At 49.9% G+C, this 23,135-nt stretch overlaps 1 long non-coding RNA gene across 1 annotated transcript in view; it reads right to left on the bottom strand.

The window, feature by feature from the left end:
- LOC138990735 (uncharacterized) overlaps positions 1 to 23,135 on the bottom strand; it is a 60,128-nt gene that overhangs the window by 452 nt on the left and 36,541 nt on the right. The window lies entirely within an intron of this gene.

Genomic DNA, 23,135 nt, shown 5'->3' with positions numbered 1-23,135 from the left:
ATTCTGCATGATACTGTTATGGTGGGCACGTGATGTCATGCATTTGTTAAAATCCACAGGACTGCCAACACAAAGAGGGAACCCTAATGTAAAGTATACACTTTAGTTAATAATAATATACAATGATATGTCATTACAACAAATGTACCATACGAAAGCAAGATGTTAACAAAAAGAGAACTCTGTGTGTGTGTGTGTGTGTGTGTGTGTATGGGAACTCTGTACAATTGCTCAATTTTTCTATAAACTTAAAACGGTTCTAAAACACAAAGTCTATTAATTTAAAAGAAAATCTCTACATGGGCAGACTATTATTGCTCCTATTTTGGGGAGATTATTATCACCCTCATTTTAAGGAGGGATATTTTATTTACCTTCTTTTATAGAAGAGGACACTAACATTTAAGGAAGTTGCATTCACCATTCAACATCACACAATGGGCAGGCAAAGGGGAGGGTCAAGCTTGGACTAGTGGACAGGGGGTCAGAAACCCCTCAGGGTGCCCAGGACTTGGAAACTACCAGTACTTGAAACAGACACACATTTGAGTTCCTGCTCAGCTTCCTGCCATTCACATCTCTGCATCTAGGTCCTTCCAGTAGATCAAAACAGAGACCTGCATCCTCCGTTACGGAGATGCTACTTGTGCAGTCATCCCTGGGCTCTTCCTGCTCACCATCTCTGTGCTGGAAACCCAGAAGGTGTCTGCAAAAGTCCATCCTGCTCAGGTTGGTTCAGTACCAATAGGTGGATTCATGTGCAGAACAGAAAGTTGGCTTAGGGTGGAAATCAGACCTCTGCCCAGTTACCATGGTACCAAATAGACTAGACACGCAGGATGTGAATATCAGCTTGTGCCGCCATCACCACTTATTCCAGTGTAGGAAGCCCATGATTGTGTCAGGTCCAGTAGTCACCTCCCATCATCAGGACTGAAAGGGCCCCGTTCATGGAGAGGTGACCTCTGCTATGGGAACTGCCAAGACCACCCCTGGGTGGTGGTCAGGACTGGAGTGGATGGCAGTCGTCCTGAGTGCTGACTGTGAAGTTAATCTCAGACAAACGGGAAATGCCTAGGACAGCTGGGAAATGCCACCAAGCTCTGACCTGAGGCCTTGCTGTGGATGGGATGTCTGTGCTCCCCCAGGATCCATACACTGAAGCCCTAATCCCAAGGTCATAGTATTTGGAAGTGAGGCCTTTGGGAGATTGGTAGGTCATGAGGGTGGAACCCTTACGAATGGGATTAGTGCCCTTAGAAGAAGAGACACCGTGAGATGATCTCTCTCCTCCACACGAGGACACAGTGAGAAGATGGCCCAGCTGGAAACCAAGAAGCAGTCCCTCGCCAGTACCTGATGATACCAGCACCCTGGATTCAGACTTCCTGTCCTCCAGAACGGAGAGAAAGAAATTTCTGTTGTTTAAGTCACCCAGTCTAGGGTATTTTTATTATAGCAGCCTGAATTTAGGGCATACAATTCTTGCCAAGAGCCTGAGAGTCATCAGAGATGAAAGAAACGGGTCCATCTGATGCCTGGTCAGAGAACCACAGGGAAGCCTGGAGGCAGAAAGAACCATGACCACAGACCCTTAGGCGATCCCAGGGAGGACCTTCTGACTGGTGGAAAGAAAGGAAGAGTCTGAGAACTTGATAAAAGACTCTTCTTTGGCTATGAGGTTTTTCACACTGAATACCTGTGTTTAAGCTCCTGGCCCGAGCCATTTATGAAGGCCTTTCTTCTACATCATCTTGTTTTAAACATCCAAGAGCCCTGGGAGGTGGGTGTATGCATCTGTAAGTGACAGATGAGGCAACCAAGGCTCAGAGAAATGAAATCACCTCAAGCTCACAGCCACACAAGTATTAATGACCAGGGGAATTCCCCAGTGGTCCAGTGGTTAAGACTCCTCACTCTTACTGCTGAGGGCCCAGATTCAATTCTTGGTCGGGGAAATAAGATCCCACAAGCCTCACAGTATGGCAAAAATAAATAAAGCATTCACTCTTAAAAAAAAGAATTGACCAGAACTCCTCCTCAGATCCTCTGTTTCCACACCCTACCTCTTCTAACTACCCCTACTCTGCCCAGCACATAGAAAGTGTACAGAAAACCTTGGCAGAGTTTCACTAAAAGGAATGGTGTCCTTCAGCCCTACTCCTTGGGGGCCCAATAAAGGGCTGTCTTTTCCCACCATAACCCTAATCGGTGAGAGAGGGCAGCTTCATCCACCACCCTGGGTCATGGTTACCCAGGGCAGAATATCTCAGGCAAACCTGAGGTGTAGCCACTCAGAATGACCTTGGGCCAGGAGGAAGGAGGCCATGTCTCCTCCACTGCCTGGAGGCCCTAAGGCCAGTGGATTTGGACTTTGAAGGCGAGGTCAGGGTTATGGCTCACAGTCTTGATTCTGCCACTGGCTGGCTCCATGATAAGGATAAAGGGCCTTCAAGTAGCTGTATAGCTTTGACCCAATATTCCATTTCTAAATTACGGATTAGATAGTTAGACAATAGATTATCAACTCATAATTTACTTTCTAACCTGAAATTTACATCTATAAAGATTTTGAAATAACATGAAAATTTTATATTCTAATGTTAAGTATAAAATTGAATACACAAACGTCCACGAAGTATCCATCCATCCATCGTGTGTTCAGTTGTGTCCAACTCTTTGCAACCCTATGGGCTGTATATTAAACAAAATCTGCAGAAAAACTACAATAAAGAGACCCACCATGATGTTAGTTAAATTCTTAGAAAATGACTTTCTATCAACATGTCATTTCCAATTTTTCTGCTTTATCACATCTATAAAGGAAAATACAAAATCAACTTTATTTTTAAAACAAAGTATGATGGGTTAGGGGCTTCCCAGGTGGCACTAGTGGTAAAGAAACCTATCTGCCAACCCCAGAGACATATGAAATGCAGGTTCAATCTCCTCATCAGAAAGACTTCCTGGAGGAGGGCATGGAAGCCCTACCTTGAGAATCCCATGGATGGAGGAGCCTGGTGGACAGAAGAGCCTGGCAGGCTACAGTCCTAGGGTCGTAAGGAGTCAGACACAGTTGAAGCAACTTAGCACACGTGCATGCATGATGGATTAGAACATTCAGTATCAGAAAGATGTCCATTCTCCTCAGATTGATGTGGAAACCCAAAGAGATCACAATAAAACTCTTGGCAGATTTTTTGTATATATAGATAGATACATACATACATATGTGCAGTGACAATCTGACTCTAAAATTAGGATGCAAAGAACCAAGAATAGCCAAGTCAGATGTGAAGAGGAGCAAACTAGAGGACCTTGTACTACTTGCTACAGACTAAATGTCTGTGCTCCCCGCAAATTCACGTATTGAAATCTTAACCCCCAATGTGACGGCACTAAAAGATGGGGCCTTTGGGAAGGATTAGATCATGGGCATGGGCATCTTCTTCTTCCGCCCAGATGCCCATCACATCTCATGCCTAAATGAGCAGGTGGAGGTGGACAGGAACAGTTACCATGGCCCAGCCTTGACAACTTCCCCACTCCAAAGCTCCTGTTTCCCTCACTGTCCACCAAGGACCAGCCGCCACGGCAGGGGAGCAGGCGACAGTGAGCCCTGTCTGGGCAGCTGAGGGGTTCCCAGGCGCCCCAGTCTGAATGAGGCCATCCCCCTTGGAAGAGTTGCTACCCTGGGCCGTGAGCTGGTTCCCAGCGCTCCCATGGAAGAGTGCAGAAGAGGAGTCGAGTTCTGTGCCCATCAGAGGACAAGATCAGAACAAATACTACATTTGGATTAGATTCATGTCTTAGTTGTATTTGCCCTTTGCAAATCCTTGGTCAAACTAAGATATACCCCAGGCCCTCTTTTTTTTCCACCTCCTTCCTTGAACCAGATCCCAGAAATGAGGTTCTAATTCCACCCACACAAGGGGATCTACCCTTTAGGAATAATAATGACAAGAGCAGCTCTTACATTGCATCAGCTCCATGCCAGGCACTGTTCTAAGTGCTTCACAAATTATAACTCAGTTCATCCTTTCAGTGATTCTACGAGGTAAACATTATTACGGGCTTCCCAGGTGGCACAGTGCTAAAGAATCCGCCTTTCCAAAAACCATCACAATACTGTAAAGGGATTATCCTCCAATTAAAATAAATAAACAAAAACTTAAAAACTACAGGGAAGTCATTCAACAACAGCAAAATACACACTTTTTCCCCCCACGCTCCAAGAGGAATTCAACAGGATAAATTATATCCTGGGCCATACAATAAAGCTCAACAAACATATAAAAATTGAAATCATGCAATGTGTATTTTCTGACTGTTATGGAATTAAACTAGAAACCAATAACAGAAAAAAAAAAAAAAAAAAGAATCTGCCTCTCAATATGGGAGACACAGAAATGCCAGTTTGACCTCTGGGTGGGGAAGATTCCCTGGAAGAGGGCATGTAACCCACTCCAGTATTCTTGTCTGGAGAATCCTATGGACAGAGGAGCCTGGGAGGCTTCAGTCCATGGGGTTGCAAAGAATTGGACACAGCTGAAGCGACTTAGCACACACGCACAAGCATTATTATATGCCCATTTTACAGGTGAGGAAACTGAGACACACGAGGGAAAATATAAAGTCACTCTGACTTCGTTGGTGATTCCTGTCAGCTCAGCCCCTGACTGCCGAGAAACCTGTGTGACAGAGCCCAACACACTGGGTCTCAGCTGACTTCAGTGGGTTTTGCTGTATCTTCAATTTTCTACTTTCATTATGTTCCCTCCTAAGTGATTTTGATACTAGTTTCTCCCACTCATTTGTACACTTCATTCATCCAACAAACAGCACCTAAGAGCCAGGCTTATAGGGACAGTGACGGGGCAGACGTGGGAGGCCCCAGACAGACAGGAGCCAGGTCGCCCAGCACCCATGGCCCACAATCAGGCAGCTGGATTTTATCCCGTGGTAATGGGAAGCTGAACAAAAAGGTCACTGAGCCCAGTGATTAGAAGCATGGGCAAACCCCGGCCATCTGGCTCCAGAGCCCAGGCTCCTAACCACTGGGCTCAGGGGTTGTCCGCCAGCTGCACAGCCCTGGGTGAGCTACTGAACCTCTCTGGGCCTCCATTTCCCCATCTGTAAATGGGGCTTGAAATAGCACCAACCGCAAAAGGTAGTTGTGAAGACTGAGTGAGTTTGTACTTGTGAAGTATTGGAGCAGGGCCTGACACACAGAAAGTGTTCACCCTTAAGGCCTTCAAGCCACGTCCACTGGAAAGAGTAAGGACTCCTATTTTGTCACCAGGAGCCTGAGGTCCAAGAGACACAGCCACCCCCAAGGTCACCCGGGTGTTAAGGTCACCCAGCGTCCATGTGTGAGGGCCTCCTGAGAACCCAGACTGTGCTGGGTACTGCAGCGTCTCACCGCCTCACACCCCATCCTAGAGGGGCTCACCCACATGGGACTCAGAAGGAGACCCCAGGCCTGGGGTCTGGCATCAGGTGCATTTGATATTGCAGTTACTCAGCTCTGTATCTTCACGGGCTCCAATTACTCTTTGATCGAACTCAGCTAGGCACCCTGAGGTCCAACCAGCATGTCCTCTGTGCAGTGCCAAGCTCAGCGAACACCCACTGTGCACCCAGCACTTGGGGAAGAGGTCAAGGCGCCTCACACGAGATCCTGCCTCAGAGGAAACGCTCGGTCTTCCTCACCCGTCTTGGCTCCTTCCCCAAGACAAGAGAAGCTAGATAACATCTGTGACAGGCCCAGGCCACAGTGGGCACTTCGTGAATAGCCACCTAGTCACCGTGAAGCACGTCTCACTGGACAAGTGTAAAGAACTAACTGCTTCTTTCCAGAGAGAAATAAGTCCAGAATATGGGCTTCCCTGGTGGTTCAGAGGGTAAAGCGTCTGCCTGCAATGTGGGAGACCTCGGTTCGATCCCTGGGTGGGGAAGATCCCCTGGAGAAGGAAATGACAGCCCACCCCAGTATTCTTGGCCTGGAAAACCCTGTGGATGGAGAAGCCTGGTAGACTATAGTCCATGGGGTTGCAGAGTCGGACACAACTGAGCAACTTCACTTATGACGGGGTCAGTGGATAATTCAGTGTGCCAAGTTCTGCCCCATTAGGAGCCTCTCACCACCCTGGCCATGTCTGATGGGACAGACTCTGAAACTGGATCCAGGCACTTGGGGCTGAGTCCTAGCTTTGCTGTTAATTCCATCTGAGACTTTGGGTCTCCATGTCTCTGTTGGTGAAACAAGAGGTTTGGACTAGGTGTCTGTGAGCTCTTACAGTCACTTGGCTCTACTGAAGGCATATTCACGGGTGCCCTACTCCATGCCAGACCCCAGGCTCCAGGATCCCACAGGGCTGGAGGGAAGCCTCTGTACTGGGGACACACAGAGCTGTCACTTGATCAGTCCTGGAAGGCTTCCCAGAGGAGGTGATGTCTGGGCTGAGTCTCACAGGATGCATAGGAGTGGGACAGATCAAAGAGTGAGGATTCCACCTTGTGGTACTGACCAGTCACAGTCTGACTAGTGTCACAGAGAAAGCACCATGGCAACTCAACAGGGCAGGGACTGGAGGGGACATCTGGAGTCAGAGAACAATTAGGGGCAGGTGATGGGATCCAGGTGGTCTGCGGACATCTCAGGTCGGAGCTCATTACAGAATGTTTTGGACTAGGAGCTGGGGACTCCCCAGGCTGCAGGTGGAGGCCAAAGCCATGGAAACAGACAAAACCGTGAAGAAAGAGTGCACAGACAGGAGCAGCTGGCAGAGGAGGGAAGTGGGAGAACCAGCCGAGCATCCACCAGCCAAAAGCAGGAAGAGGAGGTACAGACCAGTGACCGTGCTCCTCGCTGTGCTCCCCACTCAGGAGAACGAGGACCACACATCGCCCCACTCAGCACAGAGCGGCATGTAGCAGGTGCCCAACAGGTGTTTGGGGTTTTTTTTTTAACCCTTTAAATTGTGAGTAGTCATTTATGGATGTGAGAGTTGGACTATAAAGAAAGCTGAGCGCCAAAGAATTGATGCTTTTGAACTGTGGTGTTGGAGAAGTCTCTTGAGAGTCCCTTGGACTGCAAGGAGATCCAACCAGTCCATCCTAAAGGAAATAAGTCCTGAATATTCATTGGAAGGACTGATGCTGAAGCTTAAACTCCAATACTTTGGCCACCTGATGCGAAGAGCTGACTCATTGGAAAAGACAGGGGGCAGGAGGAGAAGTGGACGACAGAGGATGAGATGGTTGGATGGCATCACCGACTCAATGGACAGGTAGGTGTTTGAATAAACTCCGGGAGTTGGTGACGGACAGGGAGGTCTGGTGTGCTGCAGCCCATGGGGTCGCAAAGAGTCGGACACGACTGAGTGACTGAACTGAAGTGAAGGAAACCCAGGAGAGATGGGTGGAACAGAAAAGTCCAGGAGGATAGTGGACTTCCAGGAAGAGTGCTCCAGAGACGTCAAGACCATGGGGTTTTGTCCCAGGATGCTCCTTGGTGGGACTGGAAGGTGGGTAAATAGATTTCAGGAGTGGCAAGTAAAGAGACGGAGACTGATCGTGAATGCAGAAGACTCTCCAGACCTTTGATGGAAAATAGACGAGAAAGAGGGAGAAGGGGGAGGAGAGTAGAGGTAAGAAGGGGAAAAAAAAGTAACTGGAGAAGAGCATGATGTCAAGAGACAGTTTAAATCCAAATTGGTTACTTACTGAGTGGCCTCAGATGCGTCATCACCTCTCTGAGCCTCGGTTTCCTCAACTGTAAGGATAAAGAGCCTTGGGAGCACTGAACGAGTTAGCCATGCAGAGCATCCAGCACGGTGCCAGGCATGCCACAGTTTCTCAGAGAATGTGTCTGTCTTCCTTGCCCCCAAGCCCCATTCCAGCTCAGAAAGGGCAGAATCCTTATTGCTGCTGCTGCTGCTAAGTCGCTTCAGTTGTGTCCGACTCTGTGCGACCCCATAGACGGCAGCCCACCAGGCTCCCCCGTCCCTGGGATTCTCCAGGCAAGAACACTGGAGTGGGTTGCCATTTCCTTCTCCAGTGCATGAAAGTGAAAAGTGAAAGTGAAGTCGCTCAGTCGTGTCCAACTCTTAGCGACCCCATGGACTGCAGCCTACCAGGCTCCTCCGTCCACGGGATTTTCCAGGCAAGAGTACTGGAGTGGGTTGCCATTTCCTTCTCCTGAACACTCATTAATGAATCATTATCCCCATTTATACTCGAAGAAACTGGGTCACAGAGAGGCGAGTGGCTTATCCGTCCCTACTTTCTCAGTCCCACCCCCAGACACACAGGGCGGCCCAGCTCCTCACTCGTGAGGGAATGGTAAGTATCTGGCACAAGAACACCTGTTGCTTGAATGAATAGGAGAGAACAAGACAGAAACCAAAGGAAGGCTGCCTCGGCCTGGCAGCAACAGGGCTACCGAATAAAAAGAGGATCCTGTAAGGTGCCCAATCAGAGCTGAGCATTTGGGTTTTGGGGGCCAATCAGAGTCAGGCATTTGGGTCTTGGGGGCCAATCAGAGCCAGGCATTTGGTTGTTGGAGGGCAATCAGAGGCAGGCATAGGATCCAAGGACCTATCTAGTCCAGGGATTCTCACACTGGGTTAGGTCTCCGTTCACCTGGAGAGCCAATTAAAATAGATTCCTAGATTGCACCACAGGGCTTACTGGATCAAAATATTAAGGGGGAACCGTCCAGGAACCTGTACGTCCAACCTGGCGCCCAGGTGATGCTGATGCAGATGCCTATGCTTGGAAAGAGACAGGTGCACCACACCTGATTTTACAGGGGAGGACCCAGGTCCAAGGAAGGGAAGATTTAAGCTTGAGATCAGAGGTAAAGCCACATGGGGCCTGACTGATAGCCTAGGGGTTTAGGCTCCTGGGCCACTGTCACTCCTGGGGCCTGTAGGTGCCCAGAGGGTGGAAGGCAGGACCAGGAACAACAACGGGAAAGAAAGAAGGGAAAGTATGGGATAGTAGTCACAGCTAAGGCAAGTGTCAAGAGGTAAAGCCCATGGCCTGACCTCAGAGCTGCTATGGGTCAGAACACGGACCCAGCTCTGGCTAATGCTGGCATCAACTCCCTGACCACCGGGCAGCACGGCTTCCCAGGGAAACAAAAAGAGGAAGAAGAGGAGATGGAGGTGGCGGCCCGGGTGGAGGGGCAGGGTGCTCTATCGCCTCGTGGCAGAGATGGGCTGGCTGCTGCCAGGCAGAGAGCGCCTGCCCATCCTGGTGCCCGCGGTTGCCATGCCGACCCCCAGGCTGTGTTTGTGGATGTTGTATTTGATTTCACACGTTTGGAACTCCAATTACGTCACTTCGCAACACAGGGTTGCCATGACAGCCGGCCCCACGTTCCCCTGGTGGCTCACACCTTGGTGGAGGAGGAGGGGCTCGGCTGGCTCCCCCTGCCCCGACCCCCACCAAATCTTAACCCCAAACCCCCTTGAGCGGGGAGGCCAGGAATGTGGGGGTGGGAAGCACCTTAGAACATCCACCCTTGGTGATGGGGAAACCAAGGCCTGGGTGGGGAGCCTCCTGATCCTCTGAGGTGGGGAGCCTCCTGATCCTCTGACGGGGGCACTTCCCACACCCTACCTCCTTTTAATGGAGTCCTTGCACACCTGGCTGCCCACGAGCTGAGTGCCTGACAGCTGGCACCCAGCAACCAGCCTGGCTGTGTGCCCTGACCCAGCTCCGTGGGGCCTCAAAGCCCCTGACTGATAGGCAAGTTTACAGACTCACATTCGGGCAAGTGTGGAGGTGGGTCAGAGTGGCTGAGGACACCAGCTTTGGGGTCCGACCTGAGCTCAAACGTGGGCTTCCCATGAACCCAGGGTGAGCTCTGGACAATTCAGAGCACTTCACTGAGTTTCCAGTTCTACATCTGAAAACAATCGGAGAGGTACAGGCTGCAGGCCGTGGGAGGACTAACTGCGTTAGTGCAGAGAGAGCGTCTGTTACCTTAGAGAACAGACACAGAAAACAGAGACAGTTGGGGTTTTTTGTTGTTGTTCTCCTTTTTTCTTTCTTTTCTTTTTTGTATTGCCCTGTCACTGTAGCTGAATTCTGCACTCAGCTCCAACAGTCTGCTCCGTGACTTTGGCCAGCTAACATTCCTTCTCTGGTCCTCTAAACTGGTAGTGCAGTGATCTTTCTCCAGGGTTCACACCCTCAGCATTAAACTCTCCAGCCCATCCCCCAGCCCTAAATGCCAACGATGTGGCCTCTTATCTTCTGACTTCCATCTATGCATGCTGCTCACTCGCTCAGTCGTGTGTCCGACTCTGTGAGACCCTATGGACTGTAACCCGCCAGGCTTCTCTGTCCATGGGATGCTCCAGGCAAGAAGACTGGAGTGGGTAGCCTATCCCTTCTCCAGGGGATCTTCCTGACCCAGGAATCGAACTGGGGTCTCCTGCATAGAAAGGCTCTGAACTTGATTCAAAACCCTGAGCAGTCCCAGTTCCTTCTCTCATGGGAAGAGAGCAAGTCCGTCCATGGCTGGAGGCCCTGCCTTTCTTATCTGTAAACTAGGACTGTTGACCCAACCCCCATCTCTGTGCCATAGGCCCCCTGAGAGGAGGCAACGTCTCTCAGAGCCCATGGGACTTTGTTCAGCATCAAGGCACTGCCACAACCACCCTTGCAAAGGACCTGTCCCCAGAAATCTAAAGGGGAGACACTATTTTAATTTCCATTGTTTTAGATGAGGAAAACGAGAGCCAGAGAGGTGACAGGAGCTGCCCACAATCTTAGCAAAATAAATAAATAAATGAAATGAAATCCTGAAATATGTGGAGCTGTTACTACAGAGGAGGGTCATGTTCTGGGACACCCCGGAGACTCACTTATGGCCCCCAAGCCAGCCAACCCCCCACCCAGCCTGGGCAGCCCTGGACGAATCTCCAACCCTGGGGCCAGGACCAACACAAGCTGTTTCCCCTGGGTGCCGCCTCCAACTTGCTGGTACTTGAGTTTGTTGGAAAACCCAACACAGCCACATGTGCGGGAGACAGGCTCACTCAACCCAGTCCAACCCAGGGAGTCTTTCTGGGGCCCAGACTTTGGCCAGGAGTAGAGCGCAAGCTTGATCCACCTGCAATCAAACCCTTTCTTCCCCACTGCCACGCTGGGTGATCCCAGCCCCTTGACCTTCTGAGCTGCAGCCTCCTCATCCGTAAAACAGGAACACTAATGCTCACTTCAGAGTCCTCAGGAGGATAAAATGACATGATAGGTGCTGGAATACCTGGCACCACCTGCTTCCTAAATGTCTACTCTTGTCTTTGTTCCAGGCAGCCGGCTCCATACTTGGGGGGTGGGGACCAGGACAACTAAGGCCACGATCCCTGCAACCCAGGAGCACTTTTTACCAGCTCACCAGAGGCGAGACTAATCCTCATGAGAGAACTGAGGTCAAGACAGAGGCCAATCAGATGCTGAAATGGGGCATCCAGGGAGATGTGAGAGATGCTGAGCACAGAGAAGGTGGATGGCGCCATGGGCTGGAGGAGTCAAAAAGGACTTGCTGGAGGAAGAGAGAAGCTGAAGGGCTGCCTGAAGACAGATCATCACAGCACAACACGGGGTGTGGGGTAACAGATACAGATGGCAAAGGAGTGGTACGGAGGCCAGGGAAGCCATCACAAAAGGGAGGGGACTCCAGAGCAGTGTTTTCAAGGATGAATGAATGGGCTGCGACAAGGGGGAAGGCAAGTGCCACTGTGAGTATGCAGAGGGCACCTGCAAAAGGCACAGAGGTAAGAGCCAGCCCGGGCACTCGAGGAACCGCCGAACCAAAAAAGGGAAGGTGTGGCCTAGAGAGAGAGACAGGGGCAGAGCAGGGAGGCCCTCGGAGGCCAGCCTAAGGGGCTTAGAATTACTAGGGACCCCGAATGGCTCTGTGGGAGGAACTGACGTGAACAGATTTGAGATTCAGGAAAAAAAACACTCTGATTAGGAGGGGGTCGAGCTGTGGATACTGAGAGTGAAATTAAAGGCAGAGAGATCAGAGGGAAGGTTTTGCAGCGGCCCCATGGAAAATCAAAAGTATGAAGGTGAAAAGGGATGGATTGAAGACAATTTAGAAAGTAAAACTGCTAGATTTTTTGTAGTAAAATATGAATAATATAGGGCTTCCCTGGTAGCTCAGCTAGTAAAGAAGCTGCCTGCGATGCAGGAGACCCCGATTCGATTCCTGGGTCAGGAAGACCCCTGGAGCAAGGATAGGCTACACACTCTGGTATTCCTGGGCTTCCCTGGTGGCTTAGCTGATAAAGAATCTGCTTGCAATGTGGGAGACCTGGGTTCAATTCCTGGATGGGGAAGTTCTCCTGGAGGAATGGCAACCCACTTCAGCTTTCTTGCCTGGAGAATCCCTGTGGACAGAGGAGCCTGACCGTCTACAGTCCATGCAGTCACAAAGAGTCGGACACGCCTGAGCGACTAAGCACACACAGCACATACATAAAATTTACATCTTAACCATTCTTAAGTGTACCGTTCCATGGTATTGAGTACATTCCTATTTCTGTTTGTTTCTTTTACTTATTTATCTGGGTGCCTTGGGTCACAGTCGTGGCATGCAGGCTCTTCTGTTGCGTTGCAAGGACTCTCCAAGGTGTGGCAAGTGGGCTCAGCAGTTGCAGCACAAGGGCTTAGTTGTCCCATGGCATGTGGGATCTTAGTTCCCTGACCAGGAATTGAACCTGTGTCCCCTGCATTGCAAGGTGGCTTCTTAACCACGGGCCCACCAAGGAAGTCCCATATTCCTATTGTTTGTAACCATCATCGCCATCTGTCTCCAGAACATTTTCTTCTTCCATAACTACACCCATTAAATACTGAATCCTCACTCCCCCTCCTCCAAGCCCCTGGCAACCATCATTCTACTCTCTGTCTCTATGAATTTGACTATGCTCATCACTTCATGGGAAATAGATGGTGAAACAGTGGAAACAGTGTCAGACTTTATTTTTGGGGGCTCCAAAATCACTGCAGATGGTGACTGCAGCCATGAAATTAAAAGATGCTTACTCCTTGGAAGGAAAGTTATGACCAACCTAGATAGCATATTCAAAAGCAGAGACATTACTTTGCCAACAAATGTCCATCTAGTCAAGACTGGTTTTTCCAGTGGTCATGTATGGATATGAGAGTTGGATATGGATATGAGAGTGAAGAAAGCTGAGCGCTGAAGAATTGATGCTTTTGAACTGTGGTGTTGGAGAAGACTCTTGAGAGTCCCTTGGACTGCAAGGACATCCAACCAGTCCATTCTAAAGGAGATCAGTCCTGGGTGTTCTTTGGAAGGAATGATGCTAAAGCTGAAACTCCAATACTTCGGCCACCTCATGCGAAGAGTTGACTCATTGGAAAAGACTCTGATGCTGGGAGGGATTAGGGGCAGGAGGAGAAGGGGAGGGCAGAGGATGAGATGGCTGGATGGCATCACTGACTCAATGGACGTGAGTCTGAGTGAACTCCAGGAGTTGGTGATGGACAGGGAGGCCTGGCGTGCTGTGATTCATGGGGTCGCAAAGAGTCGGACACGACTGAGCGACTGAACTGAACTGAACTGAGGTACCTCGTTTAAGTGGAATCATAGGATTCCACTTGTTCTTTTGTGACCAGCTTATTTCACCCAGCATTACGTCTTCAAGGTTCATTTGTGCTTTACCATGTATCTGAATTTCCTTTCCCCTTAAGGCTGTACAACACCCCACTGTCTAGCTTTTGTTTAGCCATTCATCCATCAATGGACATTGGGTTGCTTCTACATTCATGCTACTGTGAATAATGCTGCTATGAACATGGATGTACAAATATCTCTTCAAGACCCTGCTTTAATCCTTTGAGGTACACATCCAGAAGTGGAATTGCTGGATTATATGGTAATTCTATGTTCAAATTTTTGAGGAATTGCCATACTGTCTTCCACAGTGGCTATACCATTTCACATTCCCACCCAGAAATGCACAAGATTCCAAATTCTCTATAAGGCTGTACAATATCCCGTTGTGTAGATATACCACATTTGTTTATCCATTCATCCATCCAAAACTTGTTATTTCTGGTTTTCTGATAACAGCCATCCTACTGCGTATAAAGTGGTAAACCACTAGATTGTGATGAATGGTTGCATGGGAGGAGCTGAGGCAGCAGGAGGGTAAGGGGAAAGAGGAGAATAACGCTTGGGTGTGCAACTTGGCCAGATGAGTGAATAAAGATCCATCAGCTAAGCTAGCGCCCTGGGAGGAGAAACTGGCATGAAGAAGAAGGACTTGGAGGCCATTGGACTTGAGGTTGTACTTGAACACTGGAATCTGGAGGTCTGTGTTGCAAGTCACTGTCATGTGATGTGAAGCCATGAGCAAAACCAAGATTACTTAGGAAGTATGTGATACAGAAAAAAGAAGACCCAGAACAGAGACTTGGGGTTCCCCACGTTTTAGGAGCACGACAACAAAGGCTCCCACAAATGGAGACAAACTGGTAATAGCCTGAAAGACAGGAAAGCCAGGAAACCATTCTGAAGTTGCATGGCCTAGGATTAGATTCTGCTATGAGCAACAGGAAATCCAATCAGAGGCTTTATCACAACACAGGTTCTGTTTTCTCCTATATAAAAGAAGTTTGGAGGGAGGCAGCCTACCATCATCAAAGACTTTCTGGCTCTTGTTCTGCTATTTTTAGCCTTGATTTCCACATTCAAGTTCACTTCATGGTCACAAGATTGCTGTTGCAGCTCCAGCCATCGTGTTCATGCTCCAGCAGCAAGAAGGAGGAAAAAGCAAGAGTAGGAAATTTGCCTCCTTGCCGCCTTTGAAAAAGAGCTTTCCTGAAAACCTTTCCCCATCGTATGGCTTTCACTTATATCTCATTGGCTACACTTAGGTGCAAGGGGTTGGGAAATGCGGCCTTTCGTCAGAGCATGTTACTTTCCGAAACAAAATCTGGCTGCTAACAGTAAGGAACCAGAAGAGGACAGCTGTAGGGGAGGCCATTGACAGGCTCTAACACAGATGGGAGAACTTTCCAGCAAGGAAAAGAAATCACAGGATAAATTAGATAAGGCATAACGAGTCAACCTATTAGCAATGAGGTTATTGACATCCTTCTGCAGGATGAGGGGAAGGGCAAGTGGTAATGCCTTGAAGCATGAAAAGGGAAATGAAGGCATGTTAGTGACCAGACTTGGGAGGTTCCAGGTAAAGGGATGAGCTTGACACAGGATCAAGGGTCCTTTATTTTGAGATATTAGGAGTTAAACATAATAACAGACTACAAGGACTGAACCAGAAAAGTGGGGTGAAGGGGTCAGAGAGAATGGGAGTTATTGAAGGTGCAAGACCCCAGGGGAGATGAGAGAGAAGAAGCATCCAGAAGACAGTGGAGGGAGCAGCCATCACCCGTGAGAAGGTCTCAACCTGGGGGCCGGATGGTGGTGGGAGGGTAGGGGGAGGGCATGAACCAAGCCTTCAGGGAATGTGGGGGTGGCAGGGAGCTCAGGGAGATAGCAGTGAGGAGGATCCCAGCCTGCCAGAGCATGGCAGGGCTAGGGAGGAGTGTGCCCAAGGGAAGCAGGGTCCCAGGAGGGGCAGGGAGCTGGTGTCAAGCTGAGGAGGTGGTGGAGCACCTGTGAGTTGTAAAGCCCCCAACACCTGCAGGGAGGGCCAAAGGTCTGGGCAAGGACAGCGTCTCTGGTGAGGGGAAGGCGGGCAGCAAAGCGGGAGGGTAAGAGGAGACGGAGTTTCTAGGACAGACTGCATGCCCCTATTTTACAGATGAGAAAACAGAGGCCCAGAGAGAATGGACACGCCCAGAATCACACAGAAAGTGACTGAGTTAGACCTGGGCCTTCGCTCTGGCCACTCAAGTGGGCACAGGTCCCTTCCCATCTGTACGCCTCAGTTTTCCCATCCATTAAATGAGATCAGCTGGTGTGGTGACTGGACATTAGCTGTGACCCATGGAGATTTGGGGGCTACACAAAAGTTCTTGGGGTGAGAGATCCCCTTCCCCCAGCCCTGCCCTTTTAACTGAGTCACCTCTAAAATGACATAACTTTTAAAATTCCTGGGCTTCCCTGGTGGCTCAGTGGTAAAAAATCTGCCTGCCGATGCAGGAGACACAGGTTCGATCCTTGGTCCGGGAAGATCCCACATGGCTTGGAGCAACTAGGCCCATGTGCCACAGCTATGGAACCTGTGCTTTAGAGCCTGGGAACTGCAACTCCTGAGCCCACACGCCACAGCTCCCAGGGCACCCACAACCTAGACCCTGTGTCCTCCACAGGAGGCACCACCACAGCGAGAAGCTCGTGCAGCAGCAAAGATGCAGCACAGCCAGATAACAAAATAAATAAGATCATTTTAACATAAGTAAAAACTCGCCTACCTGCGTTGGGTCCTCACCTTAGGGGGACCGAGGCACAGGGAAAGGGCTAGGAGGGAGCTGGAGGCTGATGCGGGTGACATCAGGCTGCCGCCAGGACTGTCACACAGGTGCACCCTCTCACAAGCCCTGTATCACACCCGCCATGGTCACCCGCCACAGCAAACCCTGCACAGTCAATGGTCCTCAACACAGAACACTTACTCCCAACTCCCCACCTGTCCCCATCCCACCCCAGTTCCTCTCCACGTTTTTCAAGCTGTCTTCTCGCAGCCAATTTGCTTCTTGTCCCTCCCCTATTTTAAAGCCTTCCATGGCTCCCCAGCGACTACACTAAAAATGAAGTTCTCATCTAGCACTCCAGGCATGTGGGGCCCAAACTCATTGCCCGCAGCACCAACACACCATCCAGGAGTCCTCCACTCCAACCCTATGCCTCTCAACTCCAGGCCTAGGTCACACCATTCCCCCAGCCCCACCCCTACCTACTAAGGAACGGCTTTTGTTCTCTGCCGGTCCAAATCATACAAACCTAAACCATACCCCCAATGTCACCACGCCATCTAGGTTCAAAATAAAATCATTCAAAACCCTATGCCCCATAGTTTGGCAAGTCCAAAGCCATTTGTGAAATTTTAAGGACCTTTTGAGAAGGTGTATGGCTCCTGTTTCCTCTCACTCCTAATTCTACCCTTGGCATGAGCCACATCTCCACTGCATCCTGCTGTCTTTAACACACACACACCCACCACCCTGATTTCCTCATCCCCAAAAGCCGTGTGTGCAACAGACCTCACCGAAGGGTCAGGGAAAGGAGACAGATTTCTGGACCCAGCTGGCAGCAACCCAAAGTGACTGGTTCACTTACTGTTGGGAAGGTTCCAGGGCCTTCCTGGCCAGCCCACTCCCTGGCTCTGGCTGCCCCCACATTCCCAAGCTCTTCTCTATCAAGGAACCAACTGCTCACCCCGACTCTTCTCTGAGTCCTGGGCCTCCCAAAGTCTCTCTTCTGCAGGCCCAGAGATGACTCCCAAACTTTGCTTCTCATGGTGTGATCACTCACCTACAGCCAGACATCCTGGAATGTGAAGTCAAGTGGGCCTTAGGAATCATCACTACGAACAAAGCTAGTAGAGGTGATGGAATTCCAGTTGAGCTATTTCAAATCCTGAAAGATGATGCTGTGAAAGTGCTGCACTCAATATGCCAGCAAATTTGGAAAACTCAGCAGTGGCCACAGGACTGGAAAACGTCAGTTTTCATTCCGATCCAAAAGAAAGGCAATGCCAAAGAATGCTCAAACACCGCACAATTGCACTCATCTCACATGCTAGTAAAGTAATGCTCAAAATTCTCCAAGCCAGGCTTCAAGTATATGTGAACTGTGAACTTCCAGATGTTCAAGCTGGTTTTAGAAAAGGCAGAGGAACCAGAGATCAAATTGTCAACATCTGCTGGATCATCGAAAAAGCAAGAGAGTGCCACAAAAACATCTACTTCTATTTTATTGACTATGCCAAAGCCCTTGATTGTGTGGATCACAACAAACTGGAAAATTCTGAAAGAGATGGGAATACCAGACCACCTGACCTGCCTCTTGAGAAACCTATATGCAGGTCAAGAAGCAACAGTTAGAACTGAAGTTGGAACAACAGACTGGTTCCAAATCAGTACATCAAGTACATCAGTACATCAAGGCTGTATATTGTCACCCTGCTTATTTAACTTCTATGCAGAGTACATCATGAGAAACGCTGGGCTGGAGGAAGCACAAGCTGGAATCAAGATTGCTGGGAGAAATATCAATAACCTCAGATATGCAGATGACACCACCCTTATGGCATAAAGTAAAAAAGAACTAAAGAGCCTCTTGATGAAAGTGAAAGAGGAGAGTGAAAAAGTTGGCTTAAAACTCAACATTCAGAAAACTAAGATCATGGCATCTGGTCCCATCACTTCATGGCAAATAGATGGGGAAACAATGGAAACAGTGACAGACTTTATTTCTTTGGGCTCCAAAATCACTGCAGATGGTGACTGCAGCCATGAAATTAAAAGACACTTTCTCCATGGAAGAAATTATGAGCATATTAAAAAGCAGAGATATTACTTTGCCAACACAGGTCCGTCTAGTCAAAGCTATGGTTTTTCCAGTAGTCATGTATGCATGTGAGAGTTGGACTATAAAGAAAGCTGAACGCAGAAGAATTGATGCTTTTGAACTGTGGTGTTGGAGAAGACTCTTGAGAGTCCCTTGGACTGCAAGGAGATCCAACCAGTCCATCCTAAAGGAAATCAGTCCTGAATATTCATTGGAGGGACTGATGCTAAAGCTGAAACTCCAATACTTTGGCCACCTCATGTGAAGAACTGACTCAGTGGAAAAGACCCTGATGCTGGGAAAGATTGAAGGCAGGAGAAGAAGGGGATGACAGAGGATGAGATGGTTGGATGGCATCCCCAACTCCATGGACATGAGTTTGAGTAAGCTCTGGGAGTTGGTGATGGACAGGGGGGCCTGGCATGCTGCAGTCCCTGGGGTTGCAAAGATTCGGACATGACTGAGAGACTGAACTAAACTGAACTGAACTGACACAGACCCTAACCCAGGTCCTTCACTTTTTGAGGAACTTCCTCTTTGGAACCAGGCCTCATGAGGGGTGGGGTGGGCAGACCCTCCCCTTTCATAACCAAAGAGGGCCCTTCAAGGGCTTTTCTGAAGGAAAGCACAGCCCTCTCCTGACAGCCGCATCTCAAGCAAGGGGCAACTGCTCACCCTTTACTGAAGCAGCAATGTTTTGGGTTTTAACAGAATGGAAGTTTCAAGTCAGAAGCAGGACCATCAAGTCCAAAGTCACCTTTTAACAGATGAGAGGTCAACTGAGACCCAGAGGTCAGTATCTCACCTACAGAAAGCCCAGAAAATTTAGTGCCAAGCCTGGGGCAGAACCTAGTTCTGTGACTCCAGGTCTGGGGTTTCTCAGCTCCACATACCAGCCACTGCTCCATATCCGGTACAAAGTGGGGAGGCGGGCAGGAGGGAGCTGACATTTCCGAGCACCTACTGTGTGCCCGGCACGATGCCAAGCACTTTCTGTGCGTTGTCATTTAATCCTCATGTCTACTCTTGAAATAGACATTGCTACTATTCCCATTTCACAGGTGAGCAAACTGATACCTGAAGAGGAAGCCCATCGTCAGTTCCCCAAGGTCCGCCTGCTCAGAACTGGAGTGAAACCAAGGCCAGCTCTCGAGGGAACTGACCCAGCTTGGTCTGCAGCAACAGGCTTGTATTCTTCATAACAATAAAAGCAAACATTGGTGAACTGTTTGTGCCAAGCAGCAGTGTGAACACTTTAGATGATTTATCCTTGTTTACTGGATAGTCATGTATGGATGTGAGAGTTGGACTATAAAGAAAGCTGAGCACCGAAGAATTGATGCTTTTGAACTGTGCTGTTGGAGAAGACTATTGAGTGTCCCTTGGACTGCAAGGAGATCCAACCAGTCCATCCTAAAGGAGATCAGTCGTGGGTGTTCATTGGAAGGACTGATGATGAAACTGAAATTCTAATACTTTGGCCACCTGTTGTGAAGAGCTGACTCATTTGAAAAGACCCTGATGCTGGGAAAGACTGAGGGCAGGAGGAGAAGGGGACGACAGAGGATGAGATGGTTGGATGGCATCACCAACTCGATGGACATGAGTTTGAGTAAACTCCGGGAGTTGGTGATGGACAGGGAGGCCTGGCGGGCTGCAGTCTGTGGGGTCACAAGGAGTCGGACATGACTGAGCGGCCGGACTGACTGAACTATTCCTTGTTTAATCTTCACAATAATCCCAGTTTAGACCCGAGGTAACTGAGACTCAGAGCGCTGAGATGATCTGCTCAAGCTCTCGCAGCTGGTTAGGCAGAACTGTAGATTCAAGCCTAGATCCGGCGGGCTCCAGGTCACTATTCTTTCCACTCCCCTTCCCCCAGGGCCCTCACTGTCCCCCGCTTCTGCTGGGGAGGAAAGGCGGCCCACAAGGCCTGTGCCTGCCTCTCTCCTCTACCTCCTGCCCGCTTTAGGGCCTCTTTTCTTTCCCCACTCGTGGGTTCCCTTCTGGGCACCCGGAACATGGTTATCGTCATGATGCCAGTCTAGAAGGGACAGCTCCTCCTTTCCCTCCCCCGCACCCCACCATCCCCACCCTTAGGTGTCAGCAGGAAGGACTGAGTGTGGGGCCAAGAGGTTAAAGTCCTGGCTGCCTGGCTCAGCCTACCCCTGGGGTGGACTCTGGGCACCATCCAGGGACTGAACAGCTGCTTGCTGTGGTCCCATCCACCCCCATCCTCTCCTCCCCGCTGGGGCCCTGGCTCTCTGCTCCTCTATCCCAGGAGTTTGTAGCTTTGCAGAGTGTCTCCCTTCACTGGTAGCAACACACTCCAACTTGGCTTCCTTAAGCTTGCAGGGTGTTTACTGAGAGGGTAGGAGGGGATAGCTCACAGAGTGAAGGGCTACCTGGTGAGCCAGGTCCAGACTCAAGTCAAGAGAAGGAAGGCTTGGGTTGGTCCATCTGCCCCTGGACCAACCATCATGTCCCTGGACATCTCATCATGTCCCACTGGCTCTGAATGGCCAATGCCTGTGGCTGAAGGAACACGAAGACGAGGCTGGCTCAGGCAGTGTCCAGGTCCACCTCTCAGGGGAAGAGGAGCACAAAACAGTGGTCTAGGAAGGCACAGGAGGATCCCTGGGATTCTGGGTGCTGGTTGGGCCCAAACCAACCAACTGCTTCGACAAGGGGCTTCAGACAGTGTTTCTTCCATCCACGCAGAAGAGGCTTCCTTGGCTTGGTACTAACACCTCAAGCATCATACCAAGAGTTCCCCTCGAGCAGGAAGGCTGTGCTTCCACATTGGAGACAGAGAGGGAGAAGACAGGGGGGACAGAAGGCGTGCTTTTAAGCACTGACGATGCGCTGAACACAGCGCTGGCCTCTTTCACATGGGGTTCCTTGCAAGTAAGGGAGGGCAATCCTAGGAGTGCAAACAGTCTGTGCAAAGGCACGGAGGCATGACTGACTGTGACTGCTGAGCAGCTCCTGTCTGGAAACTAGGGAGGCTGGGCAGGGGACGAGGCTGGAGGGGTGGATCAGGGCCAGTGGGAAAGGCCTGGAACCCCAGGCCAAACGCTGGCCTCAGGACTTCCCTCGGGGTCCGGTGGCTAAGACTCCATGCTCCCGATGCAGGGGGCCTGGCTTCAATCCCTGGTCAGGGGACTAGATCCCATATGCCACAGCTAAGAGTTTGCACGCCGCAAGGAAGGCTGAAGATGGCGCGTGCCACAACTAAGACCCGGGGCCGCCAAATACATAAATAAAACATAAATAAGTCTTTTTTTTTTTTTAATCTGGCCTCTCGCTAGAGACAAGACAGCCAGCAATTGGGGCTCAGCACGGTCTCCTCCATCCCAGTGAGGCCCAGGCTCCAGCCACCCCACAAAATGAGACCCTCCTAGTGAGTGCTCCTGCCTGGACCACGATGGGGGGCTCTTCTAGGAAACTCCCCATCACCCAAGTTCATACCCTCCATCTAGTGAGGCCTTCATCCAGATGCAGCCTATTCCGGTGGCTGGAAGGGCTGAACAGACAAGCGAGGAGACAAGCAGCAAAAGACACAAGCCCAGAGGCCAGCCTGTCTAAAGAAAGGGAGGCAGGGGGCACTGAGCAGAAATGTAAAAACAACAGTGATGATTTTTAAACTACTTTTATGAAGCTGAGAGTGAGCTGGAAAGCAAATTAACCACTGCTTATCTAAAGACATACAATATTGTTCTTAGTTTTAACACAACTAAGATGATGCTTTGCCTGGTGGCCACAGATGTGTTGTGTGATTTGATTGGTGTGTTAACAATCGCCAGCTCCAAATCTCTCTGCAACTGAGCTGTGCAGACGCCCACACATCCGCATAGACATGTCATCTCTCGGTCCAGTCTGCCCAAGATGCCTGTGACCTGTGAATGTGCTACTGAGGTGTGCACAGCCCTGACCCAGGAGGGCAGGACAATCGAGCCTTAGGGTCTGGAGTGAGTGGGATTGGGATAGACCCTAAGGAGGGGCTTCAGGGCATTATCTAGAGAAGATGAATGGCCAGGGGACCACCTGGATTCAAATCACAGCTCCACTTACAAGCATGAAAACTCGGCCAAATCACTCCACCTTTCTGAGCTTCAACTTCCTCGTCTGTTAAACGGGAATAACAACATAGACCCCCCTCAGAATTGTTGCAGATATTAAGAAATCGACATAGGGCCTTCCCTGGTGGTCCAGTGGTTAAGAATCTGCCCTGTGCGTTTCCCTGGTGCCTCAGTAGTAAAGACTCTGCCTGCAACGCAAGAGACACAGGTTTGATCCCTGGTCTGGGAAGACGCCACATGCCTCGGGGCAGCTAAGCTCACGTGCCACCACTGTGGAGCCTGCACCCTAGAGCCCGGGAACTGCAACAGTTGAGCCCACGTGCCGAAACTACGGAAGCCCTCATGCCCTAGAGCCCATGCTCTGCAACGAGAAGCCACCGCCACAAGCAGCCTGTGTGCCACAACAAAGAGCAGCCCATGCTCTCTGCAGCTAGAGAAAAGGCCCACGCAAGGATGAAGACCCATCACAAGCAAAAATAGTAAGTATAGTTATTTTTTTTTAAATCCGCCTTGCAATGCAG

The sequence above is a fragment of the Bos mutus genome, chromosome 2 (assembly GCF_027580195.1).
Source record: "Bos mutus isolate GX-2022 chromosome 2, NWIPB_WYAK_1.1, whole genome shotgun sequence".
NCBI lineage: Eukaryota > Metazoa > Chordata > Mammalia > Artiodactyla > Bovidae > Bos > Bos mutus.
The sequence above is the reverse complement of the archived record's forward strand: the minus strand, read 5'-3'. Positions and strand labels throughout refer to the sequence as shown.